The 19,247-nt window shown below is 38.3% G+C and overlaps 1 pseudogene across 1 annotated transcript in view; it reads right to left on the reverse strand.

The window, feature by feature from the left end:
- LOC311066812 (protein NLRC3-like) overlaps positions 1-19,247 on the reverse strand; it is a 94,927-nt pseudogene continuing 75,680 nt past the window's right edge. Inside the window, exons 8-10 of the transcript XR_014609521.1 lie at positions 7,008-7,181; positions 4,191-4,364; positions 1-1,612 (exon numbers count right to left, since the gene is read on the reverse strand). The product of XR_014609521.1 is annotated as a protein NLRC3-like (transcript). The remainder of the gene's footprint in view (positions 1,613-4,190; positions 4,365-7,007; positions 7,182-19,247) is intronic.

A 19,247-nucleotide genomic window follows, 5' to 3' on the forward strand; every position in this document is an offset into this window, starting at 1 on the left:
GCATCATATGACCTCTTTAATACATTAATACAAATGTAATGCAACTATTATTAAAAACATGGGAAACACTTTATGGTAACACTTTATTTTACAGTGTCTTTGTTACATATGTTACATGTACTTACCATAGTAATAACAGTAAATGATGCATAATTACATGCAATTAACCTTCAACCAAATCCTAATCCTACCCTAACCCAATAGTAAGTACATGTAGTTAAATATATAATTACACTGTAACAATAACACCTTAAAATAAAATGTAACCCACTTTATAATAACTGCACGTTATTAATCATTAGTTAAGCATTACTAAACAGTTCATTCGTAATTTATAAAGCATTAATATACATTAATAAGCGGTTTATAAATAGTTATAAATGCTTTGTTCTTGATTTTTAAGCATATCTATAATGTGTTTAATAATTGAATTTTCATACTTTATCAATTTAAGTATAGCATTATTTACAAACCGGTTATTTAGGAGTTGTCAGTGGTTCATAAGATCACTTAGAAAGTTTAAGTAAATGATTAATAAACTGTTTAAATACATATTATTATTCAGACATATAGTAATAGTTACTTAGTGTGTTAATAAATGCTTTATTAAAGGGATACTTCACCCAAAAATGAAAATTCTGTCATCATATACTCACCCTCAAGTTGTTTCAAACCTGTATGAATTTATTTCTTCTGCTGACCACAAAGGAAGATATTTTGAAAAATGTCAGTAACCAAACAGTTGATGGACCCCATTGACTTCCATAGTAGGAAAAAAAAATTTCTATGGAAGTCAATGGGACCAGTTAACTGTTTGGTAACTGACATTTTTCAAAATATCTTCCTTTGTGTTCAGCAGAAGAAATAAATTCATATAGGTTTGAAACAACTTGAGGGTGAGTAAATGTTGACAGAATTTTCATTTTTGGGTGAAGTATCCCTTTAACATGTATTTCTACTGTAATTCAGGGTTAGTTCAGGTAGTTATAAAGCGTTTAGTAGTGGTCAGTTAACTATTTTTGTGAGGACTAGTTATGCCTTGTAAAGCATTTATAAAGGAGATTTAAAGGCTGTTACCCAGCCAACATTTGTATGTGGGGCCCATATGGGTATAAAATGGGCCCCATGTAGGATTGTCCGCGGGTTCCATAATGGCCCCATGTTAATTGCCCAGATCGATTTCATGTAGGATTGCACTTGGTACTAGGTGGGACCCAAGTGGGCAGCATGCACAAGACCCATCTCAGTCCCAGCTTAAATATTTGTATGTTCTGTCTCCCTCTGCTGGTACAACACAAACACAAAGATATTCAGGCTCTTTATTTACTCTGTAACAAAACTCTGTGTTTTTTGAGTTACTGTGCGTTTATACACATAAAATGATTAATCTATGAATGAGAAACTGTAATTTGCTGTGAAATAATTTCACTGCCGCCTCATCAGGTCTGTCAGAGGATCGCTGAAATCTAAATGAAGTCTTAATTTATAACAGTGAAGTCACTGTATCTTCAGTCTCTGTTGATTCTGTTGACTGTAAGTCTCTGTAGTGGATCCTTATTCACCATCAGATGATCATCAGAAGATCACACTGTCATCTTAATCATAGTCAGTCCTAAAATAAAACACACAGTCACATATGCAGTATGAGATATTAAATCCGTCACATCTTTTCATAAGAAAACTAACTAGATAATCTATATTCATTCTCAAACATGATCATATAGCTTCTATCTGATGCTCAAAGTCACTTTACAAAATCAAAAGCACATGAAAGGTCACTTTCACACAATGGACAGCTGATACAGAACCAGCAGAAATGATTATTACACTCACTACACATTTAATATCAGTTAATAACAACCCAAATCTCAGATTATCACACACATAAGGCGTCTTTACACAGAAATCGCGGCATAAAATCATAAAATGTGCATTTACACAGAATGTTTATTGCTTCTCTGACGCGGAGAACATAAATGCATTTACACAGAGGGCCCTATCTTGCACCCAGCACAATTGACTTTGTACACAGACGCATGTGTCATTCCTATTTTGCAACCGACCCACAGCGCACTTTTCCCTCCACAGACGCACGTCGGTAAATTAGGGAATGAACTTGCGCTCCCGGGGGCGGTTCAGCGCAAAGAGGCGGCGTGTTCCGGCGCAAACGTTCCCTGGTGCTATTTTGCAGTTTTAGAAAACAATTCCGCCACTGACCAGGAAAAACCTTGTCTAAAGTCAGTGGCGCGTTGCGCATGTTATTCATATGCTATTTTAAGGGCGCATGCTTGGCCATAATCAATGTAGCGTGTGCACAACGCGCTGTTGGAAACTTTTTATTCCTTCATCGAAGCAAAACCAGGAGATGTTGGGATCACGTTCAAACAGAAGTTCTTCTTTATTGAGCGTGGATGCAGTCCAACAATCTAAATCTAATACAGTATGCATTGTAGTTATATACATTCCAAGGGGGAGGGATTACATAGAGGCGGAGACTCTGAACAAAGCATGCAAATGAAGTAGGAACACAGAGCGCTACCAGTACAATTGAATCAGCGTAACTATTCAAATGCTGATACTGGCCAGGAACTCCGGTTCCAAGAGCCATCCCAGAGCCATTAAAGACAAAAGGTGAAAGTCTCCCCTACAGCTAATCCAATCAACCTAACGATTCAACGTCTGGGCTCCGAAAGGTGAGAATCTCAGTGATCTGACTCATTTAAAACACAATAGAGAAAACAGGACTGGCCGGAGTCTCTAACTAGAAACTGACCCTATTTAAAATCAAAGTCTTAACTTTTAATGTTGAAAACTAAATTAAACATTTAATAAATTTGTAATACAACAGCGCATACACTTTGCTTATCTCATCTACACACAGACGCAACAGTCCTCATTTTTAGAAAACCATACATTATTACAAGGAAAAATATTAACACACGGGGGGAAATCAACCAAACCACACCTATGAGTAATGAAGCTACTTCAGACCAACACATTTTAGAGATCCGCCCACAAAGTTACTTGCGTTACGAACTTGATACTTGCGTTTCAGATCGTTAAAATAGGGCCCAGAATGTTTATTGCTTTTCTGACGCGAACATAAATGCATTTACATAGGAATTAAAATCGCGGGAAATAATACTTTGAACATTACTATTTTAAAACTACAGTTATAAAATGAATTTAAGAGTAATTAAATAGAAAACAAATAAATAAAAAAACTGAATTTTAGATTTCCTCTGTGTGATATAGCGATCTCACGCTCTGATGTTTGTCATAATTCTGTGGTACTGATAGCTATTTTCTATTTCTAAACAAAATTATTCCAGATGGAACAAATGCTACAAAGAAATTATGAATTATTACACCGTAGTAATTATTATTCAATCACCGCAGGATTTTCTTCTTTTTTTTTCAAAGAGCCAGAAAGAACAATTCTGCTATTGTCAGCGTTTCAGGCAGGTCGTGTGTGGGTGAAATATCGTCCTCCAGAAGATGATTTTTGGAATATAATATAACACAGTGACGGCGAATAAGCATTTAGCGTATCTGAGAGAAATGTAGCAGCGCATTGATCTGCCAGTCTCTTCAAAGGAAGATTACAAGTGGCGAAAGCCAATTGATTACACACGTCAACGACTCTGTTATTTTGGTGGTTTGCTTCACGATGTGAGTACAGGACACTTTTACTTTATTGTCCCTTGTTGGCTGACATTTTTTAATTTGGCTAAAACAATATGGAGCTAGGCCGATATGTTTAGCCTTCCGCTTCTTGATTCTCGCGCCACGCGTTTGGTTGTCATGACAATGACGTAGTTTAGAGCGGCACAAGATTGCGTTCATTTACACTGAACAAAACAATATCAAAGTCATCTTTGATACTAGGGGCTGAGGTGGGTCAGACCCGTCATATTTTATGTCTGCTTTTATGCGGCATTGTGTCTTTACACAGAACTTTGAGCAGACACAGAGCCGCTTTAGAGCAGCCTTAACTCGGCTGTGTAAAGATGCCTATAGAGACAGTTAAAGGGGAAAAGCTGAAAATAACATTAATATTATTTTCACAATCAGTCACAACAGTATGAGCAGAATTAACTTACAATTTACTTATATTTCTAGTGAGTAAATCAGCCATTTGGACTTTAAATGAAAATATGATGATGAAAATCGTTAAAAACTATTCTTACAATAGTATCTCCAGTTTATAATGTGAATCATCCTCCAGATCCTTCAACAGCTTCACTCCTGAGTCTCCTAGTTTATTCTCAGACAGATTCAGTATTCTCAGGTGTGAGGGGTTTGATCTCAGAGCTGAAGCCAGAGCAACACAACCTTCATCTGTCACACCACACTTCATCAACCTGTAGAGAACAATGACACACATTAAGCCTATATCCAGAGATAAACATGACACTTAAAACAGATAAAACAACAACATAATGCTGTCAATATTAAATAAATACAAATACTCAGTTCACATTGTGAAAATACATCCGTTAGGATTAGGGGATTGATTATAGAGTTTGTACAGTATAAAAATCATTATTTCTGTGGAAAGTCCCCATAAAACATGGAAACCCAACATGTGTGTGTGTGTGTGTGTGTGACTAATGTATTTGTAAACATTTTAAGGAGTGTGTGTGTGTGTGTGTGTGTGTTTGCTTAATGTATTTGTAAGCATTTTAAGGAACGTGTGTGTATGTGTGTGAGTGAGTGAGTGTGAATGTGCTTTAATATTTAATGTATTTGTAAACATTTTAAGGAATGTGTGTGTGTGTGTGTGTGTGTGAATGTGCTTTAATATTTAACGTATTTGTAAACATCTTAAGAAACGTGTGTGTGTGTGTGTGTGTATGTGTGTGTGTGATTAATGTGTTTTTAAACATTTTAAGGAATGTGTGTGTGTGAGAGAGTGCTTAATGTATTTGTAATAGGGCTGTCAATCGATTAAAAATTTTAATCGATTAATCGCATGATTGTCATGAGTTAACTCGTTATTAATCGCACATTTTTTTATTTGTTCTAAATGTACCTTAAATTAATACTTTTCAAGTTTGTAATACTCTAATCAACGTGGGCATGGATAAATATGGATGCTTTATGCAAATGTATGTTTATTATTGAAACCATAGTCAACATAGAGCATGAAGACGAGACATGTTTCAAAGGTCATAGATGTTTTTCAAAGAACTTGTTCATGTCTATTAGACACATGTAGAAAGAACAAAGAAATACCAGGTTCCCATTACTTCTCTTTCTTTGCACTAAGCAATTAACACAAACATGTTTAGATTTTTGCATGACAGGGCAGCTCTTCTGAAAATGCTAAATGTACATTTATTATTTATTATTAGGCTACATTATAGTTTGTCTCTCTCTGTGCCCATTTTGATGAAGCTAAATTCTCAATAAAACTGTTTTCATTGGTATATTTTACTGTTTCTGTTGTCAAACAACGGAATGAATATGAAATGGTGACTGAAACGCGACCCATTAAGACATAACCAGCTCTCCCTTCCAAGATGTTAATCTGCACAATAATCCTGATAATCGAGCCGTCGTCTGATGAAATCAAATACACATAAGATAAACACAATATCTGTTTTGCGATTTCGGATATACTTGCATGTAAAATTAGAGAAGCAACATCATATCTGTATTTAACTAAATTAAAGCGCTGCTCCTCCAGCGCGAGACGCAGAGAGAGAGCGAGAGAGAGAGAGGCGCGCGCGCATGCTGGGAGAGCAGTACCGGCGGTACCGGTAGATTCTCAGAAACTAAATAAGGTTTGGGCGCTTTGTTGAAGGGAAAAAATCGCTAAATGGGTCTGCAATGTCGCTAAGTTGGCAACACGGTGTATCTCCATTTCTCCAACTAGGTTTTGGGCCACGGGTTAAACAGAAAATACGCACTGCGTTAATCGAGCGTTAAAAAAAATAGTGCCGTTAATATGATTTTGCGTTAACGCGTTATTAACGCGCTAACTTTGACAGCCCTAATTTGTAAGCATTTTAAGGAACATTTTTTTTGTGTGTGTGTGTGTTTGCTTAATGTATTTATAAACATTTTTAGGAATGTGTGTGTGAGTGTGCTTAATGTATTTGTAAACATTTTAAGGAACATTGTGTGTGTGTGTGTGTGTGTTAGCAGGGGAGGATTGGGACGATTCTAAGGGTCCAGCAGAACTCCATAATTTCCTGGATGATTTTGGTATTTACTTTGTAAAATAATATTTCAGGAAGCACGCTATAAAGAAGGAGTATTCATTATAGTGTGTGCCAAGTGTGTGTGTTCGTTCGCGGGTTATTCAGAAACGACACAGAGCAGAAACAGAAAATCACCAAGCGACACTAAAACTAGTCCAGTGATGAATATATTTAGGCTTTCTGAAGCCTTGGAGCCAACTTCTGTGAGGAATCGATCAACATTTACGATGTCGTTCTAGTCATAGATATACATTTGTAATGATGTCCGATTCGTGAATGAATCATTTGAGTTGGTTCATTGCCGTGAATAGGAGAAACCCGTTAATAAACCAGTCTAGATGATTCATTCATGAACAGAACTAATTTGGTTTACCGAGTTCAAATCACTGATTCAATGATCCTGTCAATGTTTTAGTGAACACTGTCTCAGAAAAGACTGAATGGTCTGGTCATGCTGTCTATTAAACACGATTTAGCACACCGGCTTGAATTTAATTTAATTTTTTTAAAAACTCTTCACTGTATCCTGCAACTGTTGTCTGGTTTGTAGTTCGTCTAGTTTATTTAACTGTTAGTTTTACTTTCTTTTGGGAGATAATAATATAGTAAGATGTAAATGTTCCTCTTCAGGAAGACTCCTCACCACTGCCTTCTACCGCCGGCAGGATCTGACCCTCAAGCTGAAATCTGTCGCTGAACCAACGGAGGGGGCTTACACCAAAGATATACTGTATACACTATCTACTATACACATTAATCCTTATTCACTCAAAGTCTTTATGGTAGCGATGATCTTACCTCAGTTTCTCCAGTTTACAGTGAGGATTCTCCAGTACAGCAGAGAACAGCTTCACTCCTGAGTCTCCTAGTTTATTCACAGACAGATCCAGTTCTCTCAGGTGTGAGGGGTTTGATCTCAGAGCTGAAGCCAGAGCAGCACAACCTTCACCTGTCACACCGCAATCCCTCAACCTGTAGAGAACAATGACACACATTAAGCCTATATCCAGAGATAAACATGTCACTTGAAAAATAAATAACAATGCTGTCAATATGAAATACATACAAATATTCATTAGAAAAAAGTTGTTAAATTACATCAGTTAGGATTAGGGGATTCAACAGTTTGTACAGTATAAAAATCATTATTTCTATGGAAAATCCCCATAAAATATGGAAACCTAACGTGTGTGTGATTGAGTGTGTGTGTGTGTGTGTGTGTGTGTGTGTGTGTGTGTGTGTGTGTGTAATAGGGCTGGTCCGAATACCATTTTTTGAGCTTCGAAGCTTCGGTAGTAATGAACATCGAATATTCGAAGCTTCGGAGAGAGGGGGCTGGCTGAACATATTCTTCTCTCTAATAAAGGCAGTATTCTCTGTGTCTATGTCCGTTTGCATTCTTATTATTTCGAAACCGTTCATCCAATCGACTTCACAAGGGAGTGCAGGTGCAATATAGATGGACACGCGAGACCCGACACATTCAGAATTAATAAACTTTTAGTAAACTACAGAACAGCGCGAGCGGGAAGCGGCGCACGTACCTCACGCGGGCAGGGCTTATATGCTCCGAGAACCGACACTGCACTAGTGATATTAAACACACACACACAGGTCTGTTAAATTAAGCAATACTTTTAAGGTAGTTTCATATTTTTCTGGCTAACAAATTACTGATACAGTAAAGGGTAGATTTAAATGAAGAAAAACGAAATTTAAATAAAGAAAAACGAAATTTAAATAAAGAAAAAATGAAATTTAAATAAAGAAATACGAAATTTAAATAAAGAAAAAACAAAATTTAAATAAAGAAAAACAAAATTTAAATAAAGAAAAACGAAATTAAGTTAAATTAAAAACGAGATTAATTTAGATTGATAATAACGGGTAAAAAGGCGAATACATTTTGTTTCTATTATTCTATTTTCCACAATGTCAAAGCAACTCAGCTTAACCCAAAGAACAAGCTCAAACATGCACTTCGGTACATGCACTTCGGTCCATACAAACTCCGCTGTTCTGCGCTCTAGCCAGAGAACACTCCTGTTGCTGGAACACTCAGGCGTCGGTTCTATTTCTAGCATGCACGCGTTTTCCGCGTGGCTCGAGCCGCGCCTGAGACGCGTGTCTCACGCAGGCAGTGTGCAAACTCCAACCTGTTAACATGAGAGCCGAAATAAAAACGGACATGCCACGCAGCTGAGACGCTCACGCCACGCAGCCAGTGTGTGCCGGCCTTATTCAAGCGCGAATGACAACGGTTTTGCGGGGGATCCCAGGCGAGCAAAAAAGAAAGAAAAAAAAGAACGAAGTTCGAATGTCAAATTTTCAAATCGAATACTAACCCAACGAACGAATATTCGATTATTCGGGTCCAGCCCTAGTGTGTAATTAATGTATTTGTAAACATTTTAAGGAACTTGTGTGTATTAGGACTGGGAGAACAAAATTGACTCACCAAACTATCGCATTTTTTTGGTTCACAATTTTAAAATAGATTTTTTTTTTTATTCCAGAATCAATATTGATTCAGATTAAATTGCTTTAGTTTTGTCCTTGATTAGAGACGAGGTTGACAGAAGTTAGCCTCTTTTGTTCCAACAGAGAATGAAATGTGTCGTTATCTATGAGTGTCGTAATATCCATTAGGGTTGGGCGATGTCTACCAATCTGGCATCAGACGATGTCTACAGTGTAGGGATGGGACGGTATGAAAATTTCATATCACGATTATAGTGACCAAAGTTATCACGATTATCAATATTATCACGGGTTTGATAAAATGAGATGGAAATGTTCAAAAAGAACTGATACACACACTGAAAACTTTTCAACTAGTTTTATATTTGAAAATCAACAAACAACAAATACAATTAGCAGCTATATGCACTTTTTTAAGCATACAAATTAAATTAACATGGAGCCCTGAGAGTTAGAGGTAAAAGTTTTCCTAGTGCAGGTTTTAATGAACAGTACCTTAAATAAGAACATCAAATGCACACATAAAAACAACACAAGTAAAGAAATGTGCATGTAATAACAATATAACCATATGTAAACAAATCAAATGAACAGCAATGAATGGTTGTATGTCCGTTCTCTTCTTCGAAAGAATAGAGTAAATCAGCTTTTGATAGAAACAATTGCAAATCGCAATTCTTAAAAATCGCAATACATATTGTATCTGCATCCAAGTATTGTGATAATATCGAATCAGGAGATAGGTGCATCGTCCCAGCCCTAGTGTGTGTGTGTGTGTGTGTGTGTGTCTCTGTATATGTGTGAGCTTAATGTATTTGTAAACATTTTGAGCGAATTGCTTAAAGTTAAGGAAGGGACGTGCTTGATGATTATAAAACACGAGAACTCAAATCGGCACTCACACAATGGCTTCTTGTGCCGCCTGACAGTGTATTCCGCTTCGTGGCATTTTAATGGTCAAATACACACAAAATTACGTAAAAAACATCTTGCTTCTTGTGCGCACGCTCATATTTTGAATGACTTTACACAACAGTTTGAAAATGATGTAATCGAGTCACATGACAATGGTAAGTGCTTACAATCTTGTATATTAAGATATTAAGTATTTCTTATGGCCAGTTAGATTGGTATCTGCTGGACTTCATGGATTCATGGATTAAGTCTGAGTTGTTTTTATCTGCACCATCATATTACAGACAACTGCTGGTGTAATTATGCAGTTGTGGAGACGAATGATGATTCCAAAGCAATACATGCATATAAACTACCAGTCAAATGTTTTGGATCAGTAATATCTTCAAGGTTTTAAAAAGAAGTCTCTTCTGCTGCATTTATTTGATTAAAAATCAAAAATAACAATAATATTGTGAAATATTATTCCAATGTAAAACAGCTGTTTTCTACGTGAATATATAGTAAAGTGTAACTTTCTATTCATCAAAGAATCCTGAAAGAAAATTGTACACGGCTGTTTTCAACATTGATAATAATAATAATGAATGTCTCTTGAGCATCAAATCATCATATTAGAATGATATGAAAAGGATTTAAAAGGATCATGTGACACTGAATACTGGAGTAATGATGCTGAAATTCAGCTTTGATCATAGTAATAAATTACATTTTAAAATATATTAAAATAAAAAAAGTTATTTTTCATAATATTTAATAACATTACTGTTTTTTTTGTATTTTTAATCAAATAAATGCAGCCTTGATGAGCAGAAGAGACTTCTTTTAAAAACATTATAAATCTTACCGATCCAGAACTTTTGAACGGCAGTGTGTGTGTTGTGATTTGGTTGTGGAAAGCACTGAGCACAACGATTGAGGAACCAAACACAGTTTATTGAGAGCACAAATATGCCACCAAAAATACGACCTGAGGAGCTTTAGCACTCTATCGACTCCCAATAAGCTACAGATATTTTCAGTCAGAGAAACAGAGGAAGCTCCTGAAAAAAGGTTGCTTTATTTTATGATAGTCCGGTATAAAGAAACGAGACATAGGCTACTGACAGATAAAATAAAAACATGATTGTGATAGCCATTATGATTTTTCTGATTTCTTCAAGCGTTCATATTTACCATGTTTATTATGGTAATTGTTAGCGTGCATCTTTTGCATCGGGTATAAATATTTCTACCCTTATACGGTGATCAGAATCCACATCGGATCACAAACAGAAGGCAATCAAACATGAAAGTGAGTTTTGAGTTAAATTAGATTAAAGTCTTTAATGCTGATGTTAGCTGACAGAATCATCCGGCGCTGCCGTGCCGTCTCCCGGCTCAGGTAAACTCCGCCTCTGTTTGTAACCACTCCTCTAGCCCGAGCTGGCCCGCTTTGGACCAAGGTATTCGACGGGCCAGAAAACCCTGGCCGTTGTGTGCCGTGCTGCTTATATTTATCACGCAGTAAAAATGAAAACGTAGCCCATGCCTGTAATGTACATGTGTTTAAAAATCATATCACCGTTATTATATCGCAATATATATTGATATTGAATTATTGTCCAGCCCTAAACAAACCATGAAAGATTCTTCTACAACATTTATTAATCTTAGTTGATGTTCATTTCAACATTTATTAATATTTTTTTTAAATCAAAAGTTGTATAGATGTGGCCATTAAGAATGTGCATCACAGGGAAAGGGATTCGGCGATTCGGCCGTAGTGAAGTTCTCTGGCACATGACGTACATCACCAGTAGGGGGCAGTCCTGTTTCTTTCTCAGTTATAGCGTGCACTGAAGACAATAATGTGCAACGATGTGTTAACCTCTCTCTGGTGCGTATTGACAGCAAGCGACCGAGCTCATAAACACATTTTTAAGTAGGCTATATTGTTTATGAACAGCTCAAATAGAAATAAAATATTAATGATTCAGTTATTAATGGTTTTTACATGCTTGTCATGGGCGTTTGTAGCATAAAAGAGTGTTACAATAACTTTTTAGTGAACTTATAAGTGCAAATATCCCGTCCCATTTTCACTGTGAATTTAACGCATTTCTTTGACATTTAAATAACCTATAAAATATCTTTTGCAAGGACACAATTATATTGCATTTTAATGTGTGTCTTTGCCACAGACATGACCTGTTCAGACATGTTATGCTTTTTATTTTATTTTTATAAAAAAACCTCTGAGTTCACTCTATTTAGTCGCTTGTTTCTGTTCCTGCGTTTCTTCTGTATTATTTACGTTCCAAAACCAGTTTGATTAGAAAAAAAATACAGATTAATAACATTATTTTGTTTTACTTTTTTTTTGTAGCCTAGTTTATAATAATAATTGTAACGAATACGACTTTGGGTTAATTTGAATTAGCTCAAGAATATGGGGAATTCTGGGAATATTAATATTCATGACTCATGGTCATAATTCATAAGTCGCATGTACATTTATTTTATCAATTACCGAGATTACCTTGTTCTGTAACTGGTCTGTCTAACCTTTAATTCGTCCAGTGAGTAAAGGTAAGATCAGTACAGTTAAGAAGAGGTATTCACAAACTTCAGGGAAGTTTATGTCCTGGCCACAGACATAAAACTTTCTGAGTTTATTAATTAAAACTACTCACTGTAGTCTATCGAGCGTGTAGCAAGATCTTTTGTCTCATTGACTTCATAAAAGTGGGCTTTCAAATACAGAGACAGTTAAAAGGATATATGGATTTTAATACATGTAAAACTAAAGGTTATATGAGCTACAAATACAAACGTACGTAAAAATACAAACAATAAAACAAACACACATTTAACCAAACAATAACATAAGTGATCAGACTGAAATGAAATGAAAGAAAGAAAGAGAAGAGAAAAGAAAATTAGTAATTATTACATACAGAAACCTAAGTTCACGAGACTCCTGGAAAGCAGCTTTCAGAGAGGGTTTTAAAGTTACTTGCACGTTCGTTCTCTGTTCGGGCGAGGCTGAAGCAGGAAGCGAGGGTGTGTCCTGTTTTCTGCTGCGTCTTCCAGTGCCGCGGAAGTTTAAAAGGCTTACTGACTGTAATGTTACCGAGAAAGTTTGTCTCCCGGGACGGGAGAGGTTGCAAATCTTGGTTGCAAAGACGGCAGGCTTTTACATGACGCGGGCCATGTGTCCCAGAGGCCAAGGCGATGCCTGTCCAACCGGAGCAGCGCTGCACGTGGAGAAGCGAGGAAGTGGGATCAGCGGGATCGATGAGAGAAGAGAGAGAGAGGGGAAACAGGGTCTCTTGCTTTTTAAAGACACTTGTTTACACCCTCCTGTTGGGGACAACATCCAATCAGATCTCCTTATCTGACAGCGGGAACATTTTCTTTGTGTGAAGAAGAAACGCCTACTTTGACTTTGTCATGTGAGAGATGGAATTCGTATTTTCTCTTTCAGAAAAGATAATACCCACAAGAATACATTTCATTGTAATCTCATACATATATGCAATTCCGTAGGATCACTACGGTTAGAATGATACCAGACATGGATATGTACAGAATATGGGAAATACAGATATGCATTTCTAATGTAGGATTCTGAGCATCTTAAGAGTCCATTAATTTCTATGATAGAACATAGAAAATCTCAATCTGCCATGGAAATTATACACACATAAAAATACATATCGAAAACATGGCTATTGGATCGCATGTGTGGAAGTGTATGTTTCAAAGTCCACAAGTGTGTTTGTGTGTGTGTGCGTTGGAATGTCTGCTTTCATGGGTTGTAAAGTTTTATGGTCTGAGGTAGGGTTACCACAAGACACTATTGATGAACTTCTTTCAGTGAACATTTAGAATTCAAACTTATACTCTAGCAAACCACACTTCTATTATAAAGCAAAGCTAATCACACACATATCGGAAGGTATACATTCAAGAGCCATCTTTCTATATGGAGTTGCACTCAAAGGAGGTTTTGTGTGTGTGGGTGTGTGTGTGTGTGTGTCATGAGGTTGTAAAGTCACAGGGAGTCCATGCTGACATGGGGGTTTTAGAATGGATTGTGCAGAACAGGGTTCCTTTTGTGACTAAAATGTTCCTCTGGGGAACAACAGATTGCAATTTTGACTGTTCATGGTAGACTTAGCGGCACCATGCACAGACCCGTTGTCTGAAAAGACAACGAAGGATGTGTTTGGGGACAAGGATTTACTAATTGGAACAGCATGTGACCGCATGTCCGGCATTGTCGCTACATAATTTTAACATGCTATATAAGAATATCTGTAGGGAATTTTGAGCTAAAACTTAACATACACACTCTGGGGACATCAGAGACTTATTTTACATCTTGTGAAAAGGGCATTATACCACCCCTTTAATGCTATGCCAGCTTCTATGGATATATTTTCAAGGAGAGAAACAGTTTTTATTTATTTATTTAAATAAAACTAAATAAGATACCAAATGAATTAATTTAAAGTGAAAAAGCCTACATTTCTTATTCGGCACGAATCCAAATGTTTCATGATTTGCGAATCATGCAAAACTATTAGGCCTATTATGTAGGATAAGTTTTGTACTTGGCATTATTGACGTAAAATATCATCTTTCCCATATAACAGCACAGTGAGGCGGTGGTCACGCTAAACGTCACAGATTATATTACAGACTATTCAAATTGAGTGCTGTAACATTTTATATGTTTCGTTGACTGTATTTTATTCAGAGGCGGCAGCGGCGGGACCATTGGATGTTTTCCTTCCAAGAGAGTAAACTCTTACTCCATAATTTATGGTCATACAGATTAAGCAAGACATAATTCATAAATTTACAAAAGATATTCAGATTTTGTAAAATAACGAAAACAAAGGGAATGTCTGTTTCGTTTATTGATCATTGGAGCGCGCCACAATGTCTATCATACTTCTACGTTTGAAAAGCTGAAGCAAATAGTAGCAGCCCCCAATACAGGACATTAACGCTTATAACGTGAAAAACGCTTCACGTGGCTTAACCCTCTGGGGACCACAAACGCGCCCGCGCGTTTTGCTCGTTTTTTTTTTTAGCAATCAAAATAAACACTAAATGCTCTGTTAATTTTGATCTTTCATTTTCGTGTAATACATCAATCGATCCTGTTCAGTTTCTATTTTTTTTCTGTATACTCACAATAAAAATAAAGTGTTTTGCTTTTTGACAAATAAAGAAAAATTAACATGATGCGATTTCTGCCTTCTCTCTGTCAGTAAACTCCCATTTGAAACGCGTTCGAAAATGATCTATAACTCCGCGAAAATTCAGTCAAACAGGCAAACAGACCCACGGGCATAAAGCTTGAGATCGCATCTTTTAAATGAAGTCATTTATATAAAAAACAAATATTCTCAGCTTCTGTAATCTGTATAAAAAGAGAGCGACTCCTGTCGAGCTCATTAGGAGCTCATTCACAGTAATGTGACCACTCCCCGGAGAGCGCGTGCTATTCAAACGCAAATTCTGAGAACTATTTCAGAGCTGTGAAACGCCCACATCAGCTGTAAACAAAGCGCGTCGCGACTCCTCGCGAGTGAGACATTATAGCCTACCTTATGGAGAAAATATTCCTCAGAACAGTGCTGATGAGGAGCAATATCTCCTGAAATGAGGAGCAGATTCTGCTGAGGAGTGAGGTAGGCTGTTTTCTTTTCTCACGTGTGGAATAACGTTATGGAATAACGTTAGTGTAGGCCTATGTAAACCGCAAAAAGATGAATCGCATTTCTATAATATGACTCGCCTTTCTGTGAGATGAATGAAGGGGACATATTTGTAAAGACTGTTTAGCCTAAATATGAATCGCGCGTCTGTGTGTGAAAGAATAAACTGCTTTGCTATAGCCTACTGAGATGAGTAAAAATCGACTAGTATATGTTGAAATAAAATGTATTTGTATAAGCAACGTATTAAACTGCAAAAAAAATACTATTTTTGTCAAAAATAAATTCATAGACTAAGATGTTAGATGTTCCAATGTTGGCTATATTCAAACTAATGAATACATATGATAAAATGTAGGCCTATAATCTTTTCTTTTTTTTTTTTTACAAAGAAAGAGTACACTTGAAATATTGTTGAAATTGTAATTATTGTTGTAATTGTAACATTTTGAATAAAATAGCAAAACATATTTACAAGAGAGATGTAAGCGAAATCTTAAATGGTCAATATAAGTCTTCTTCTAAATACATCTTTTGTCCTTGCATTGTGGCTCAGTCAGTTTCACACCTGAGTGAATGGCTCATTATACAGAGTGGGTGGGACATTCATAATCTAAGGTGTAAACTACTCCTCCCCCTCGCATATTGGCTTTCCAAGCAAAACCTGTTTTACACCATTTAAATCAATGTATTTTTTTTTGTGAACGATAAAGCAAGACTATTTTTACATCATTTTGAAGCTAGAACTCAAAGGGACAACATCAATTAGTCAAAATTCTTGTGGACACATATTTAATATGTGTTTTGTGGTCTTAATTCAGCAACTTTCATTTAAATTTTTTTCAATAACCACGCATAAACATTATTCTCTTAAAAATACAAACATCTACATACACGTTGCTCGCATATTATGGTAGCCCTGTTTGTGCTATATAGAGTGAATTTACACCTTTGCCATTAACATGTTTATAAATAACTGAAAAAAGCACAAATGTCAAGGCATGTCAGAACATCTCAAGGACCCCAAAAACAGCTTGGTCCCCAGAGGGTTAATGTACTAAGACAGTAACCCTCTGGGGTCAGCAAACGCGTCGGTGCATTTTGCTGGATTTTCTTCACATAGTAGCACAATAAACGTCTTGGTTACATATGTAACCTTCGTTCCCTGAGTAGGGAACGGAGACGTTACGTCAGTGACGACGAATGGGGTTTCATTTATAAAGCCTCTCACCTTTGAGTATACAAAACGAGCCAATGGCAAGAAAATGTCATGTCAGGGTCTGCGTACTTTGCATAGCGTAAGTCCGCCCCACCTCGTGGGTATATAAGAAAGTACGCTGGCAACATGTAGATATGTTTCTTGACTGAGGAGCCGAGACTGAACTCCGGCGTTCCAGCAGTACAGTGGAAGTGGCAGGAAGACATAACGTCTCCGTTACCTGCTCAGGGAACGAGGGTTACATACGTAACTGAGACGTTCCCTTTCGTGGTCACTACGAGTTACGTCAGTGACGACGAATGGGGTTCCCAGTCTAATCACGCCACCTCAGCTGTCTTCCAGTGCCCTGCGTAAGTCTGAGCTCCCTGTCATGAGGCTAGCATGGACAAAGGACTCCTACTTAACACAGGAATACCAAGGTACACTGGGAAGCATATCTCAGCCGAAATATGCAATCAGTGCCAGCCTGAAGAGGGCGGGGGGGACTTAAGAATACACATATGACCCGGAGGGGCTCCATTGGAGTATCACTGAGGTGTCCAGCCGCAGGTGGAATATTTCAACCCTAGGGGTGGCAAGGTGGCTTGCAGAGGGAAAGACACATGCTCAGAGAGGCTTACAGTGGAAATACACATGTGGGGGTCACCCAGAGGGGGAACCATGCAGATGGAGGCACCTAGCCAAGCGTGAAAGCTGCCGGTGGCATAACTCTGGCCTTGGCGTCAACAGCGCTGGAGAAACTCAGGGCCTGCGGTGAGGCTCACTTGAGGAGAATAATTGCACGTATCCCATCCATGGAGAGGAATGGCGAGCAAGCGAAGACACCTGAGCAGAATCTAGTACCGGCTGGTTGAAGCGAGTACATGAGAAGAAAATGGCTCCACTCTGAGATTGTGAAATCTCGCGAATGTGTTGGGTGTCGCCCAGCCTGCAGCTCTGCAGATGTCTGTTAGCGAGGCGCCATGCGCTAGAGCCCAAGAGGAGGCCACACTCCGGGTGGAGTGGGCCATCACACCAAGGGGGCACGGTCGACCTTGCTGCTGGTAGCCAAAGCAATGGTGTCCACTAACCAGTGAGACAACCTTTGCTTGGAGAGAGCCTTTCCCTTCAGCTTCCCACCATAACAGACAAAGAGCTGGTCTGAGGTCCTGAAACACTGCGTTCTGTCTACGTAAGCACGGAGGGAGCGTACTGGACAGAGCAGTGCCAAGGCTGGGTCTGCCTCCTCCGAGGGCAGCGCTTGCAGGTTCACCACCTGGTCTCGAAAGGGTGTGGTGGGAACCATGGGCACGTATCCATGAATTCTAGGCACATTTCGTCAACCGAAAATACCTGCAGGTCCCCTACCCTCTAGGCAACACAGTCGAATCCTCATTTCCAGAGGAATCAAGCCCGCCTTGTGATGCTGTAAGTGACATGACACCATCTGCTGGAGCCCCGACTGAAAACACTGGGTCCCCGGGAGGAACCAGGCACACACGGAAGCCCCACGGTTTGCGATGTGGAGGGGGGCGTGACCCGAGAAAAGTTTGTTGGAATTATGCCACACCATAACCCTCAGATCACCCTGGCCACCAGCCAAAGTATCCCCTCTCGAGGAAGAGATAGATTGGGTTATGGCAGAGGGGACATTCACACGGAGAACATTGAGTCTCGATCTATAAACATGGCGATGGTCATGTTCCCGCAATGAAAACATGACTCATCTACGAGCGCTGCCGAGTGTGATTAAGCCCAACACGCGAAACAGCGCTCATGACCGTTAGGCTGATGAATCACGTGCCCACAACCAGTAAATACAGAAAATTTACTAGAAAAAGACGTGCCGTGTGCAGCTCTTTTAGAGAGAGGAAAAAGTTCAGCAGAGTGCTGAAGCGCCCAGGGAGAAACACACACACTGTCGGCAGATCACTGCACAGATCAGCAGCAGGCAATGCAATCTCGCTGGAACGCGCCGTCACACCAACACACTGAAGAGCCGCTCGTCTCGTAGAGTGAAGATGATTCAGAATGGCTTGTAGGAGTGAAGAGAACTCTTGGCTCCGAAGGGAAAACATATCTGCATGTTGCCAGCGTACTTCATTATATACCCACGAGGTGGGGTGGACTGCAAATTCCGCAGACCCATGGCATTTTCTTGCCATTGGCTCGTTTTGTATACTCGAAGGTGAGAGGCTTTCTAAGCGAAACCCCATTCATCGTCACTGACGTAACTCGTACAAAGTGACCAAACTTCATCAGTCTCTGCTTTTCATCGAGTTTGGAAGACTTTGGAGAGCTTAGTCAGCTTACAATGGATTTAACTCAGAAGAAGAAGAATGCGATTTGAAGACAAGAAAGGTGTAAGGTAAGAAATGTATTCTGAATTATATTAGTTAATGTTATTGTTGAATAAACTTCACATTGCAGTTGAACTGTCGCTAGATATATGCTGAATATTATAATGTTTAGACATGTGTTCACTGTTAAATACTGTGTTTCTGGATATCTGCTCAAACGTAGATATGTATATGGTAACAATAATGTTTCATAGTTTGGAGCGGCTCAATCGCTTCAGTAAATAACGCGCTGTGCGTTTGAAAAGCAAAACGCACCAAACATTAGGCTTCATGTTTTTACTCCAATCTCATTTCATAACGTCATAATGAATGGAAATATTTGAAGTGACATATGATAATCAATATATTTTTCTCTAGTGTAGTGTTA

Source organism: Abramis brama (assembly GCF_963993115.1).
Source record: "Abramis brama genome assembly, chromosome: 17".
NCBI classification, from domain to species: Eukaryota; Metazoa; Chordata; class Actinopteri; order Cypriniformes; family Leuciscidae; genus Abramis; species Abramis brama.